Consider the following 15,565-nt stretch of genomic DNA (forward strand, 5'->3'; position numbering starts at 1 on the left):
ATTCAAGTGACATGAATCATTCGCTCTGGGGAGTGTGCCCACAAAGAAGGAGCAAATACATGGTCTTTATTTCAGAAATACATTGTGTGCATAAGCTGTTAATGTCTGTGAAAGTACTCAATCATGTAGAAAGAACCTGATACAAGGCTGGGGTGCTGTAGGGAACGAGAGCGTCTTTCAGTAGGAGCGGAGAGCATTCAGTGCTTGCCAGATTAGCCTTACAGAACAAACTGAGCCGTTTTTATACTTCAGTCCTATGACAATATGCAATGTCTCATAAGTATCTTGAGTCACTCTTTCCAGACAGGTTCATCATATCCTTTGCATGGGGTAGCATTTGACCTCTCCACATGTGTTACTGATTTGTAGGATGTTTACACGCTGCAGAGTTGGGGGTTTTTTAGAGGGTGGATAAGAACTGGTGAGAGAGGAGGCTAGGAAGACACTTTTGCCTAGTGGTTTGGGTAACGGAGTAAGAATAGGAAGATTGTATTACCAGCTCTGCTTTTGACCTTGGACAAGTAAACTCTCTCTGCTTCTCTCTTGGTTTTCTGCCCTTTGTCTGCTTTGTATGTTTTGACTGTAATTCTTTGCTATAAATGTGGTCCCTCTTCATGTCTTTGTATAGTGTCTAACAGTCAAAAACTGAGTTGATGGAGAAATTTTCAGTACTATTATGCTGCAAGTAAGTAACAAAAAGAATGTAAACATAAGTCTGTTTTGTAAAACACAGTGGGACTTGCATGAACAGCAAAATAACAGAGTGAGGAGGAATTAAACGTCTGGTGTAATTTGAGTCCACTGTAATAAGCAAACTAAAATTCCAATTGCAGCAAGGTTGTTGGGGGCAGAAGGAGAGGAAATTTCCTTGTATGCATGAGAATTTGACTGATTCGCAGGGTAACTGTTTTATCATTTGCCTGTTTAGGAGGAAAAAGTTCTATAATTGATTGGATTTTCTGGCAGCACCTCTGTTTGGAATTGAGCCTTGTGGCAGCTCCCAAGTTTGTAGCTGATGGAGAAGAGTGAGAAAACTCTTCTTCCCTGGAGAACACAAGCGTTCCCTGACTTATGTAGCTGTATTTGTCGTTAGGTATTCTGCCTGTCGTAGATGCAAGGTGAACTTCCCATTCCAGGCAGAACCGACTGAATTATGAATCTGGCACAGAAGGACCATCGTGTGTCCTAATGCAAGCTATGAAGCTGGTGAGTGTCTTCCCTTGTCTTGCCTCAGAACCAGCACAGGAGTCATCAGGGTTGGCTGCCTAAGACAGCAGCCCAGTTTGTGAATAGTCTTGTAGTTGTTCAAGCCAGTCTGCAGTTAGCACCAGACTTGGGAAGTGCTGTATCCTCACTAGAAGCGTCCCAGAACATGCCTTGTTTTACAGAGTCCATCGTGAGATCTTATTTCACTAAGCGCCTGAAGACAGCTCACACTGTTTTGATCCTCACAGCCCTGCTATTATACCAAGTCAGGTAGTCATGATGACGCAGCACTCCCTCAGAAAGTTTCAGGACAGCTTCATATCTCACAGATAAGGCGTCAGAGGTGGCCTTCCTTATCCCAGGCTGTCTGATACAATTAGTATTTCATAGCAATAAGAGCTAATATTTGTTTACTTCTTTTCCTAATTGTAACTAATGCATCTTTCCAAAGACAGGCACAGGCAAAAAAAGAAAAAGAAGTAGAGGGTTCAATATGATTCACTTCAGCCAGCTTCAGAATAACATTTGCCTCCATGGGTAGCAGTGACTCCTTACACACTTGATTGCTCCATTTCCTTCCTAGCCCCTCAGCAGACTTTTTTTTTATGCCAACTCATACAGAACTCACAGGAGCACAGGAAGCCTTTTGCTATGTAAGAAGGGCTTGAGCCCTTTCACATGCTCTTGTATCATTTGTGAAATTAGATGCACATGTAGCCTCAGTACTAAGTGTGCTGATCCTCTGTTGAAAAACAGGTTATTTAAAGGCAAAACCACCATAGTCAATCCATATGTGTGTGTATATATATATATGCAGAGGGAGTGAGAACGCTTTGTCATGATCTGGGTTGACTCAGTGGGATTTGCAACCAATATTACTTCTCACAGTGCTGCTGCGACAGATTTTAACATGAATAAACGACTAACATGTTCTGCTACATACAGACTTGCTGAACCCTATGCCATGGATATACAAATGGTATAGTTAAGAACAAAGTTTTCAGAGGGTCGTCCCAAGTCATATGCTCCAGACCTCTGCTGTCACAGGCAACTACGTCTTATACATCTGTTCACACAGGGAACATAGCTCTCATCTGAAAGCTAAATACTTTCTTTTGCCCTTATTTTCTGAGGAAGTATAAAGGGCCTCTTCTCTGACCTCATGTGCACACAGGACTGAGAAGACACTGGTAGGTGGCTCATAAGATCTTAAAAAGCGTCATCAGTACTACACCATTTCACTGCCTGAGAAGACTCACTGCTCGTCTTCCACCTTGGTAAGATAACTATTCTGAACAACAGGCCATCCCTCTTTAAGGTTAGTCCTGTTTACTGAAGGAGTAGAAACTTGTTATTTAATCTAGGTTTTTATTTTATATGTTATAAGTATCATGGCTTTTCTGCAGATTATGCTAATATCTTTGTGCTCACAGATCTTTAGATTAACCATGTTGAATACTTAAAAATTATTATAATTAAGTGAAGTAGTTAATCTGGCAGATTAAAAAGTTCAGCCACCTTCACAGCTGAGAATAACATTTAGAAAATCAGTCTATTAAGTTCACTCCCCATCTTCCACCTGAGTCTTCCAGGAATGACTAGTTTGTGGGTGCTTTAGAGTACAGGCAATTAAGGTACAAAACCAAAACCAGTCTGTCTGGGTTGAGTGGAAAGAGGTGGAGGGAAGCAGCTGATTTCTGTGTGAGAGAATGGCAAGCCTAAGTTAGCAAGGTGATTTAATGGGACTATTCCTGTGTTCTTCTCTCCAGTTAACAGGAAGGTGTTAGAAACTTGGTTCCTAGTCAGGAAAGGTATCTTCCTTTCCCTGCCTTTCTCCCCTGTTAAGGGAGAGGAAACTTTACATCTTATGTATGTTTGCACGTGTATGTGTCTCTGCGCATCGCTGGGCATGTTGTTGAAGCATCCCGCATATGGGATTTCTAAAACCTACATTTACAGGAACTTGTGCATTCTTAAACCTGCTTGTAAACACAGTTGACACGTGAAATTTAAGTCCTCCCTCCTTTTCTTGAGTTCTGGCTATTTAAGATCAAATCCAGTATTTGATCTGAAGGCCAGGATGGGCTGCTCAGTCCATACTCTACATCCTCTTTTCTGTAGGATCTCCCACCTCCTTTCTACCTAGATGGAAGAATGAACCCTACCACTCAATTAGTCAGTAAAATGCACTTAACCCTTTCCCAGCAGGTTCAGCACCTACTACTGCATAGCATTTTAGCTAAACACTTACAAGCCCTTTTTGCTTTCCCCCTTGTCTCATTTTTCTGCAATCCTTTGCTTCTTATTAAATCACTAGCTGTCCTGGGATTATTTAACTGCATGAACAGCATTTCCCCCCTGCCAGAGCCCTGCCTGTCAATGCAAGAGCTTACCAGCCTTTTAATACAAGGCAGTCATCCATAAAAGAAAAGAAGGTGGAGAGGGTACAAGGATTCACACCAGTGGAAACAAAGGCAGGTGATGGGTGCTGAAACTGTGTGCCTGCTTTGTGATCTACCTTGCCTGCCTGCCTTGAGCATAGTGGCTTTAGCAACATCTTTGTCCTCTGAAAGCTTTAGCCTGCATAACACAATAAATAATGCCTTAGAGCAATGTGACCTGTGGCAAGCAGTAAGTGATGACATTGTCAGACATACACAACTGTTGAAACAACCAGACTGTAATCATCATGCTGTACCCACGGAAAGACATTTGGCAAATGAGATTCCATTTTCACATTGGTCTGTGCCGAGCATGTAAATTTCCAGCGGGACAACCAGCATTAGGGATGTGTAATTGATTGTCTGAATTATAATAAACAAGCTGTGACAGGTGATCATCCATCATATTCCTGCTGCATGTTCCAGCACCACTGTGAGACACGGGGGGAGAGAGAGAGAGAGAGAGAGAGAGCTGGAACATGAACGAGGAAAATGAAAAGTCAGATTCATACAGAAATAGAGAAGAGAGGGTAATACAAAAAAGGATCATGGTGGAAGTGAGAGGGGACTGCAACCATGAGAAAAAAAACACGGATGGAAAGGACTAATTAATTTCTGTGACTTGTTAGAAATTTTATTGAATGAGAAAGTCCCTTCTACTGTTACTGCCATTGAGAACTGGAGGATTTGCTGCAGTGGCTGGTATTTGGAGCTAGGCATGCTAAGAAATAAATACAGAGAAGAAGAAAGCATAAAGGAGGAGCTGTGATTAGAGCAGAACCAATTACAAAAAAGTGCATGTGTGTGTATATGTGTGAGAGAATGAAGACTCAATGGCTTTGCCTTCTTGTTCAGGCTTAGACACTTCAGTCCATGACTGAATGGTCAAAAACAGTATCAGGTTTTTATGATTACGCTAAGGAGGATGCTTTTCCTGATGCGTTAATGTTGTAAAAGCCTGTGGTTTGCAGTGATGCTGTTCCAGAATCAAAGTAATCTGAATGATGGTTCTTTCCTAAGGAAGGGGGGTGGGAGCCTGGAGCAGTTAAACTCTTTTGTTTCTTGGACCAGCCTTTCCAAGGAGGAAATTATTGGTATTGGAGAGGAGCGTGAAGACATGTTGGAAAAAAAAACAATGGGGAAATAGTGTCTCTGGATAGATTGGACAGTGGTATTTTCCTGAATATTTACAAGCATACCTCATGCAAATTAGAGTGTAGGGCTTCCCCACCCTCTGTACTGAAGATGACTAGGCGACTATGGGAATAATTTCCCCCTTTAATATACCCAGTTTCCTTTGTTTTACTTGTTGTCTATGCAGTATGAATGATCAGACTTTTTTTTTCCAAATTCGTGAAATTTTGGATCTCTCAGCTTTGCTTATGGACAGTTTTATGCCATTATTTGACAATCACCCAAACAGTAATTGTCATGGTATTGTTTGTGTTTGCTGTTTGATCAAATGCTCAGACATTTCCCCTACAGGCTTTTGCCCATAAACATTTGAAATTCACTCTCTGCAAACATGATAGTCACCAGAATTTGTGGTACAAATGCTTATCTAAAATAGATGTGAACACAACTGGTGCAAATTCACCTAAATTGGGTAGAAGAATGAAGTTAAATTTCTTAAAATTATTGTGAAATTTTTGAGAAAATTATATCAAAATCTTTAAAGTTGGAATAATTTTTAATTTGATCAAGTAGCCATTGAAACAGGTTTCTTACTGTGGCTTAAGATTTAAGATTAAGGTTCTTTCCAGAAGGTAAAAATAATTCCATCTTTTTTGTGTAATGACTGACTTTGGTGACATATCTTTTACTGAGACTTCTCTGCCCAGATGTCAAATTTTGGTCCTGTCTGACCAAAATCCTGAGATCAGTGAAGCAGTGGCCATTTGTTCCTTGAATTCCTTAGCAGGAATTTGATTTAGGCATCTAAGTTCTCTATGTGAAGAGAAGTGGTGGAGCGGAAGGCACAACATAAACCACTAGTTTCTGAAACTGGGAACAAATCCTTTCTTAAGAAGTAGAAATGAGGGTGGGAATGGAAAAGCTTTGTAGTGAAGCAGGATATGTTCTGGACAGAGACTTTCTGGATCCAAGACAGAATATTTACCTTCTCACCATTTTCTTTTCTGATGGTTATTTTGTGACTCAAGGAAAACATGGGAAGGGGTGCAGTTGGAGACGAAGTGAGAAATCTCTAAGGAGCCTTTATCTATTAAGGGAAGTGGGAGATGGTTCAGACTGGGAAGCTGCAGAGTGCTGTGATGCCTGGTGTTTGACTGTAAGTAACTGCTGCTGGCACAGCGGGGGTTTATTTTGGCCCGGACCTGCCCTGGGAACAGCAGAGAAGCTAACGCTCTTGGAATTCTCTCCCTTTACGATTCACTCAGCAACTTGGCTTCAAAAGAGTATTAAAAAAAAAAAAAAGGCAGGAAATGTATCCAAATATTGAAGCCAAGGTTTGTGTGTGAAACTGTGAGGAGGAGATTAAAGACCCAACAACCCTGATCTCCCTGACTAGAAAATTTAAAGGGGGCTGGAAGGAAGGGCTTGTGTACAGATGGAGGGAGATGAACATTTGGGGGCAGTGGCTTCTATTCTGAAGAGCTTGTTCAGCCCTGCGTGAAATTTGCTTGTGATCTCTGGAAAGGGAGTAACCTCCTTCCCGAGTGAACACACAAAATTTGCAATATCCGTGGCAGGGAGAGGAAGGACTGAGAGGCTGTAGGGAAGGAAGCAGCAAAAGCTTTTTTTGTTTATGTTTTTCTGATCATGGAGATTCTTGTTGTTTCCATTAGCGCTGCTGCTCTTTCCCGAGGGCTGCCCTCTTGCTTCCCTTTCCAGAGGCTGTGATGTCCTTGGTCTTAATGTTCGTCTCACATGTAGGAGGTGAACCACAGAGTACTGAGACAGCAATGAATCTAGCAATGGCATGAACAAAGCACACTGTAGGATGAAAGTCACCCGGTGCATAATGATTAAAACTGGTTCAGGTTAAGACACCAGATTCAGGATTTTTTTCTTTTTTTTTTAATTGCTGCAAAGCTGTTTAGTCAGTTCACATGGGACACAGTTTAGTCCATGTGAAAGGAATGTAAAATATAATTTTCAGTATGGGTATTATTTGTTACATTATGTCTTTTTAGCCTAGAGGATGAATTATATATCTTAAATACCTGTTTCGGCACCTAAACAACTGACAAACTGTGGCAAATGCTGGAACCTTCAGGTTATGTACAAACCAAACTGGATAGATTTTGTTACTGACGTAGTGGTTTGTGAAAGGGCAGCATAATAGCTTTCATCGAGGAACATTACTATATACAGTATTATTTGCAGTTCTAGACTTTCTTGCAAATATGGTCTTTTTCTCTTTTTTCTTTCCTTTGTCCCAAGCCAGATCATCTGTTAAGCTGGACATGACAATATTTTTCTCCTCTTTTTTTTTTTTTAAGTAAATAGAACTGAACACAGAGTAGGAATTCTCTGCAGCCTTAAGATATCCCATTTTTCACTTGACCTTTATAAAAAGTCAATTTGTGCTTTGTTTCTTTAACATGAAATCTAAAATGCCCTCCAGTCACTTCCTCGCAGTATTCATTTTTGACCGTAAGCAAAGCAATTCCGCGTTTGCTCTTTTCAGGAACTACTAATGCTCAGGAGAGAGGGGATTCATTTCTGCTTTTTGTTTATACTGGAGAGTTCAGGTTGCAAAGATCTGGTGTCACTGCCATAATGTCATTCCCTTTGCAGTTAACTGTGTATTGCAAAATGTCTATGCAAGCTCAATTTGAGAGAGAATGGATAACTGTAGATTGAACAGGGACTGAAACCCCAGAGTTCTGATTTTGCATCTGTTGCTGACAAAAACAAGTTAGGCAAGCTACTTAGGCCAAAAGTGGCAGCTCAGTTAGGGTGACTCACTCTTTGGAGATCCCCCACCAAGGCACAATGAGTCTGAATTTTTGGAACAGGGAAATACCAAGTTTCCAGATGGTGGGTTACCGGAGCTGCTGCAAGTCTGCAGAAAGCCTTTGTTATATGGGACAGGTTTAAGAGGAGCGTCCTCTGACTTAATTTGCTTAAGGTTCACAAAAAATCACAAGAGGGTTTTTTTCATAGCATTTTAGATATTCTGGCTCTAGAGGTTCGTTCAGTGGGAGATTCATACCCAGTGATTTTTTTGTGCCTTTAAAAACCTCTATCTAAGCAAATCTCATTAACTTCTTTGGCAGTCTGTCAGTGACTTCCAAAGTCATGTGGTATGGAAAACCCTTTTAAAAGAGTGCCCTGTTATCTAAGCAAGTAGAGGGTTTTGGGACAACAGCCCCACTGGTCTCACTGGGTAAGTACTCCTGCACCATGAGAGTACTTTCCAGCTAGTACCTAGGCTTGAAGGCACATGTCCCTTGACCTTGTTCCTCGTACCACACCCAGAGTGCATATTTTTGGACACAAGTATGCATGCCTTATCATGCCAGCTGTTGCTTAAGTATTCACATGAAACTCAGTGTTTCCGAAGAAGATGCTGCAGTCTATAAAGGTTGGTGAAGAATCGCAGATTCCTGTCAATATCAGGCACCCAGTTTATTGCTGGGTCAAATTTAAATACAATTACATTAGTAGTATGTGGCACTGGGTTGAAAACCCCATCATGGTGTGGTTGATCATACCAGCGGCATTTCTTTTCTGGCTGATCCAATGTTTGTAATTCACATGCTTCTTGGATGCCTTAGAAAGGCTGGAAGGTTAGCAGAACTGCATGAATTGAACATTATCTTGTATAGACTTTTTTCACATAACCATGATTTAATCAAGGATTACATTTTTTTGAAATTCAAATGCTGTATAGTATCCCCTAGTTGTCTAGTGTTCTAAAAACAAAGTTAACACAAAAAAATCAGCCATACAGAATAAATCTAGTATCTCCTCTTTTCAAACTTTATAATCTGTGATAATAAAAATTCTGTTTGTATGGTATTTTATGTATTTTGTGGCAGTATGAGGCATTTAAATTAGGGCCTCAAAATGCTTTATGGGCACAGATTTGTTAAGTCTCCCAAGACTCAGTGGAAGAAAGTGAGTGTTATTGCACTGAAAGTCTGCAGTATAGTTGGAAGGAGAAAAAAATCTAGCCCTCTGGATTTTGTGAATCCTTTACGTTAGCCGCAAGATCTTCCTTTCACATCTGTGGCTCAAAAAAAGAAGTGATTTTTCTTCATTGTAATGAGATGTAGTAATTAGAATATGGAAACAATCTGTGGCCTCTGAAACTGTACAGATGTCACTACTGCATTTTATAGTCACTTGGGGCTTTGTGGTTAACTGGAGATAGAATTCGAACTGTCCTGTTCCAAAAGCAAAGGCTCTTAACGTTTAGGCTAAAAAAAGAATCTGCACTGGCTCATTGCTATAAAGGGCTTATGATGTTCACATGTGATAAGATATGATTCTGACCACTTAAAACAATAGTATGTCATTTATGTGTACATATGAAGGATACAACAGTAAGAGTTCCTGGACAGTTTTTAGTAGCTCTTTATGTCTGATTTATTAATCAGTCAATTCATTTAATGCAGCTTTGTGTGCAGAGTGATATGGCTCTATGTTGTATAATTTATTTCCCTTGTACAAAAGGCTCATTGTCTTGGTTTGCCAGTGAGACCTTGTAAATGTGTATGTGTGTTGCTCAAGCAACTTTTTTTTTCTTTCTTTCTTTCTGCTTTGGTTCCTGTTTTTAGCCATCTGCTTGACATTACTGTTTGCCTTTTGTGCCTACAGAACTTCCCAAGCCATTGCAAACTGTGCTATCCAACAATTTTCTTCTGTCAACCTCTTCATTCCAATGTCACCCACCCATGGTGCCAGGGAATAATAATACACAGAGGTGTTAAAAAAAGTATCTTCATTTACATGCTTTCAAAAGTGCCTTTGTGTTTGATCATAAGGATGTTATCTAAAAATTCATCGCACCTGGAAACCAGTATTTTAGAGTTCATTAGAAATTGGCTGACTGTGTTGTTGGTAGTCATGGGTGTAGACCAGGAGGACATTGTGCTCCCTAAGGTTTTTAAAAAGAAGTTAACACTGAAAGACTGCCTTTGCTACCAGATCTAGAGCGAAGAGTGAGTTACCTGTGTTTTTGTTAGGCTGGGCGATAGAGCCAATCTTCCTGGCCTTGTCCACATAGAAACTTCTACTGACCTACCTACCCACAGAGGTGCAATTCCAATGCTCTAGCTATCCCAGCATATCTTACCATATGGATGTGCTTATTCCAATGTAAAAACATTCACCCAGGGAGTTATATTATTACAGCAGTAAGTCTGTGTCATACATATCCTTGAGATATAAGGTCTTTAAGTGCTGAAAGCTTTAAGAAAGAAACAGTGGTGGCCAGTGAAGGGAAATAAGAAAGAAAAATTCCGTTACTCTAAGGAAAATTAGACTGCTGTATTTGACCTTGCCTAAGGAGTAACTAGAGTGTTATCTCCCCATCTTAAGACAACCATATATGTGTGTCATCTTGGCTATGTCTTTTTTTTTCCCCTCCAAAAGTATATTATTTGGATTTTATCCATTTGGCTGGATTTCGAGCAGTCCAGCTGCCTGGTCAGAACAGTGGGTACTACTGCAAGGAAGCTACATGGAAGATCTTACACACCCCAGATATGTTAAGCTCACTGTGCATGTGCTACAGAGCACACAATCATGTTATTTTTGCTCAGGATTTCCCCAAAGTAAATATGGCTTCCTACCGTCTTTTGAACTCAGATGAACTTTGTTGATGCCCAGAGGCTGCAGCCACAGTTAAAACCAAGTTTTGTTGTTCATACGTGGAAAAAGCAGCAGCCCTGAGTTTCTGAATCATTATGTGAGCAGGAAGTTTTGTTTAGCTAGAACTAGAACCTAAAAGGAAGTGCTCTGTGATTGCTTTATTTCTCCTTTCTCAGGAATTATCCTTTCCCTGGACTTGTCAGCAATGGGCCAGTTGGTTTACAGCATCCATATCCATCTCATGAGGATTAAAGCAATAGACCTTTAAACTTAACATTAATGCAAGAGTGACTACTATCCATCTTGCACTTTGGAACTATGTAACTAGAGGAAGAGAAAGGAAAGGAAAACAGTCTTCTGGCAGTTTTTTCCCATTCTATATTTTAAGTAGCAACTGTTTTTCAAACTGTTCCTAGAGTCTGGAATAGGATAAATCCTTGGAGAGGGAGGGTTAGTGTACAGAACACAGGTGAGGTGGCCAGGGTTGAATGAAAAATACAATTTATCGTCTGTTTTTACAGTTTATCGTGCTACCATTTTATATGCATGCTTTATAAAATTCCATTATATTTATTGTTAGCTGTTGTATATACAAATGCTACTACTCATTTATGTAGCTCAACAAAGGCCTGCTACAATTCTTAAAAAAGCCAGACATATTCTTGCTCCAAAGAGTTCACTATTTCTAACTACAAAATAAGTTTTAATTACTTCCTATATCTCTATTGTGGCTTCTTAGTAATTTTAGTCTGACTCTGTTCCTTCTTTGTGGATAGGTTCCAGACAATAAAACCAGAGCAGCTCAGGAAAGTCTGGGTATCATTTCTGTGTAACAGCCTGAAATGTTTCTGCTGCTGGCCTTATATGGGGATGATTAAAATGGAAATCCCTCCATGTAGAAACCTTCAGGTGAGAACTCGTGAGGAGAAGGAAGACATCACATTATGCTTTTTTGCACATACTTTACTGTGACAAAAATATTACAAATAAAATATACCCATCAGCAGGTAGTATGTCAGCAAAACCACTTCCATCTGAGATCACTGTATGAAGCCCCTGGTTCCTCCAGCTTCAATAGGGAATCAGTCTTTTCCCAAGAGAGCCACTTTGGGGAGAGAAATGTTCACGTCTGTGTCAGTCCTCATTGTCTTTTGAAACAACCTCAGTATCAATGTACTAGAGTTCAAGTATTACTCAAACTGCCTGATTTCAAAGGTAGTTCTGTCGTTGTAGAGCCTCCTCCAACTCTGAAGTACCTTCTGTTTCCAATTGTTTGTAGAAGTGTACCACCTTTTAATAGAAAGAGTTTTCATACCCACTTGTAGTAAAGAACAGGGTTGGCTAACTAGCAAGGAGAAAGGCCTAGATCCTCTGTTCATGGAGGGTAGACAATTTTGTTGTCTATTATCAAGCTACTCTGACGTAATTTTCAGAACAACAGCTTTCTGTTTTTAGCAGCTGTAATCATCACCAGGAAAAGATGTGAAGAAGAGAGCCTCACTGTACCCTCTTGAAGCTATTTCTTTTCTTTCTCAAGGATTCATAGAAAACTGAGATTATTCATGTTGTGGAAGAAAAATATTCTCTTTTGCCCCTTTCTTTTCTGTAAGAGAAGACATGAACCCATTCACATTCCTCTATGTCTATATATGGAAGGTTCCATAACCTTCATAAAATATCCCAAGTTTCTTAGCTAAAGAAGATTAGGGCACAGCTACAAAGCTTCATTATAATCTGGGAGACTCTTCATTAAGAGGTTATTGGATATGAGTTGCCTATTGATACTGACACATATTTTATAAGCAAGTTTCCTTTCTGTCTAAAGTTAAATCATTGGTGCATTTGTAAAGACCACTATTAGAGCTAATGCCTGTGTGGCCAGTACTACAGAGAATGTTCTGGTATTGTGTTACAGTAGAGAGACATAATTTGAGGGCATTTATGTACAAGAATTGTCATTTTTGATCAGGCAAAACAAGGATGGACAACATGGTGGCAGGTTGCAAAGTGCCAAGGAGGTGACAGTGAGCTGGAGGCTCTATCAATACAAGGTGGGGGGACCAATCCAAGTGGCATGGGCTGGCAACATGTCAGGTAATTGCAGATGGATTTGCCTTTGAATCTGGGAGAACCCTTAGAGGGAAAGTAGTTTCATTTAAAGAAAGCTGTTGGTAATAAGCAGAATCAGGTTTTCATGGGGTTCATACAGACAGAACAGAAATAAAAATTTAGTCTAATTGGCATACACAAGATGGAAAGAGAAGTGGAAGCACAGAGCAGCAATGGCTGTCTTGAGCTGAGAGGCTCTGCAAGCTGTGCTCAGGCAGCCAGTCTCCATTAAGATCCTATCCATAATGCATGAGGTTTGGCAACCCAGGGGACTGCCCAACAAAAAGGGAAGAATCCTCCAAACTACCCTTCAGAAAGTGATGGGTACGCTGTCCCAGAAGGGGCCCGTCTAGAGAGCACTTTTAGTAAGTAATGGTTCACTTTGGCAGTAGAGGTGATAGAGCACTAATGCACTACAAGCCAAGTGCTGGCTTCCCTTCTATTGCACTCAAATGCTCTGCTGTTCAAGGACCACCGAGGAGAAACAAGGCTTTTTTTATTTCACTAGGATTACTGTTATTTTTATTTTATTTTGAGCAGATTGCAGCAGGTAATCCCTGCCTTAAATTTTCTCTCAGGTTGGGAATACCAATGTCCTCCTGATTACTTAGTTAAACCCTTAAATCTTTAAATGTTAACCCTTTATTACTCTGGTGTGGGTCTAAAAAATCAGGTGTCTATTTCAATAATTCTGAGGTTTATAAGAATTCACATTAGGAGTTTTGATTCAAACCATTGAAGTACTAGAACAGAGTGGCTAGCCTGAAAATGTGGATTTGGACTTTCCTTGAGACACTGTGATTTGGTCCTCACAAATTTGCGTGTCTTTTCAGCTGAAGTTATGGGCCAGACTTACTGTCAATCACTGCAGTCCTGTTTCTCATTTCTGATTTGTGGGGCCTATGGTATTATTAAGTGTTCCAGTTATGTCTCATACCTACACCAGAAAAATCCTTAAATTGAGCATTTCTAAGTTCTTTTCAGCACAAATGCAGTATTGAAAAAGCAGAATTATTAACTGAAATCTCTTCCTCATTAGAGTTAGTTCTGCTAGAATGAAGCTGCAACATGCAGTTATTGGAAGGACTGAATAAATGGAACTTGGAACTGAGAAGGTATTTCTCAGCTGTCCGTGCTTTATCTTCTCTGTGCACTTTACGCTATGCAGTAACATAGACCTGAGACTGGCCTCCTGGGTCTTCACAAGGACTGCAGTGCATGACCTTTTCCATCAAAGAGAAGAGGGAGGATCTGTCACTTCGTACATGTCCAATTTATTTGCAGCAAACTACAGAATTCTGGAGAATACAAAGCTTACCTCCCAGACACCACGAATTTTCCAACTACCTTACACTTTGGCAGGCAACCAAGGGAACAGCTGAAACAGTAGGGATCGAAGTTGCAGTACCATAAACAGCTTTGGCTCCACTCAAATCCAACTCAGCTAAGTATAATGGTGAATTCGCTTCTCAGGCCTGAGAGGTGTCAATTCCTTCTTCTTTCCTAGTAAGGCCTCCTGCATCCTGCATGGGATTCAATTTGGCAAGTAAGATTTGTAGAGATCTTCATGTTCTTGGACTGATGGAGTGTGCTCTAGGGTGAGACAAGGAGAAGATACCTGAATGTTCAGATTACTAGTGGAGATTTGTAAGTCAGTAACTTGAGGGAGACTCTGCAAATAGTGTTGGTCCTTTTTCTGAAGCAAAAGCAGAAATATAATTCTTTATCCCACTATAAAAGGGACCTTATATTAGTCTTCCAGTACATAAAAGGCTGATATAAAGAGGGAGGGATCCATTTTTCTTCAATTCATGGTGGATAGAACAAGAAAAAACAGTCTACAGTTGGGCAAGGAAGCCTCAGACAAGATTTTAGGAAACCTTTTCTAATGATAATGGTAATAAAGCACTGAAATAGATTTCTTAGGCAAGTTGAAGGATTTTAGAAGAATTTATATAAGTACAAATTGATCTTGCTGCAGAGCAGGGACAAGGACTAGATGACAAGGCTCTTCCAGGCTATGATTCCATGATTTTATACTAGGTTATACCTTTGGGCAAAGTTCTGGGCTTGGGGTGCATAATTTGTTCTGCCTCATTTCTATGCATCTACCATAGACAGAGTGGGAGAAGGCCTGGCAAGTTTATTCTTGTGCATCTTTATTTCTTATTCTTGTGCATCTGTCCATTTAGACACAAACAGAGAGTTCTCACTCTAATCTGGAATCCAAAGTACTACTCAATGAGATTAAGATGACTGAAATTTAGAAAGGGCTGTTTCTAAACTACTCAGATTACACATTTGTCCTGCTGCCATATTGGCACATCCTTCTGTATGGATCCTATGAAGCCAAGGTAAATGCTGAGCAAGTGTTTCTTGACTTTTATGCCAAATACTTGGGAGTCTGGCAGTAGTCTCCAGGGAAGTACCATCCATTCAAATGTGTTAGATTGCCAGTATATGACAGGTAGTTTAAGTAGCACACTACACAGCACTTGTCGAGTGAAGTTAATACATAAAATAGTGGTGGACTTAATTGTACTTCCTTTTAGGTACAATTTATTTCTTAATGCATGGTTGCCAGTGTCAGAGACCCTAGGGTCTGAAGAGTATGTAACCTATGGGTTTATGTTTGGCCCATAAAAATGATAGACTCTTTCTACCTATTTATGTACCTGTAGAGTCCCATGTGACATTTGGTTCATCTGAGAGGGAGTTTAATATTTTTTTGCCTCAAGGGGGGCTTCATTTAATATATTAAAGGAAAAGCTCCTCAGTTTTTGGTAGTTGCAGTTCTGTCTCTCTAATGACTTTCTCAGCTGTGCTGTGCAGTTTTGCAGAGATCGTGCTACTTCCACTTCACAAGAGCAGAAAGTCACCTTATAGGAGCAGCCACTGCAGTCAGTGCACACTGACTTGCCAGGTGACATTAATACTAGGGAAGTTAGTAATATTCCTAAACCATACTCTTACTGTGTGCATGTCTCTCTTACAAAGTCACTCAAACCAAGGATCAACAGTAT

The sequence above is a fragment of the Haliaeetus leucocephalus genome, unplaced genomic scaffold (genome assembly GCF_000737465.1).
Source record: "Haliaeetus leucocephalus isolate CR32 unplaced genomic scaffold, Haliaeetus_leucocephalus-4.0 Scaffold13, whole genome shotgun sequence".
NCBI lineage: Eukaryota > Metazoa > Chordata > Aves > Accipitriformes > Accipitridae > Haliaeetus > Haliaeetus leucocephalus.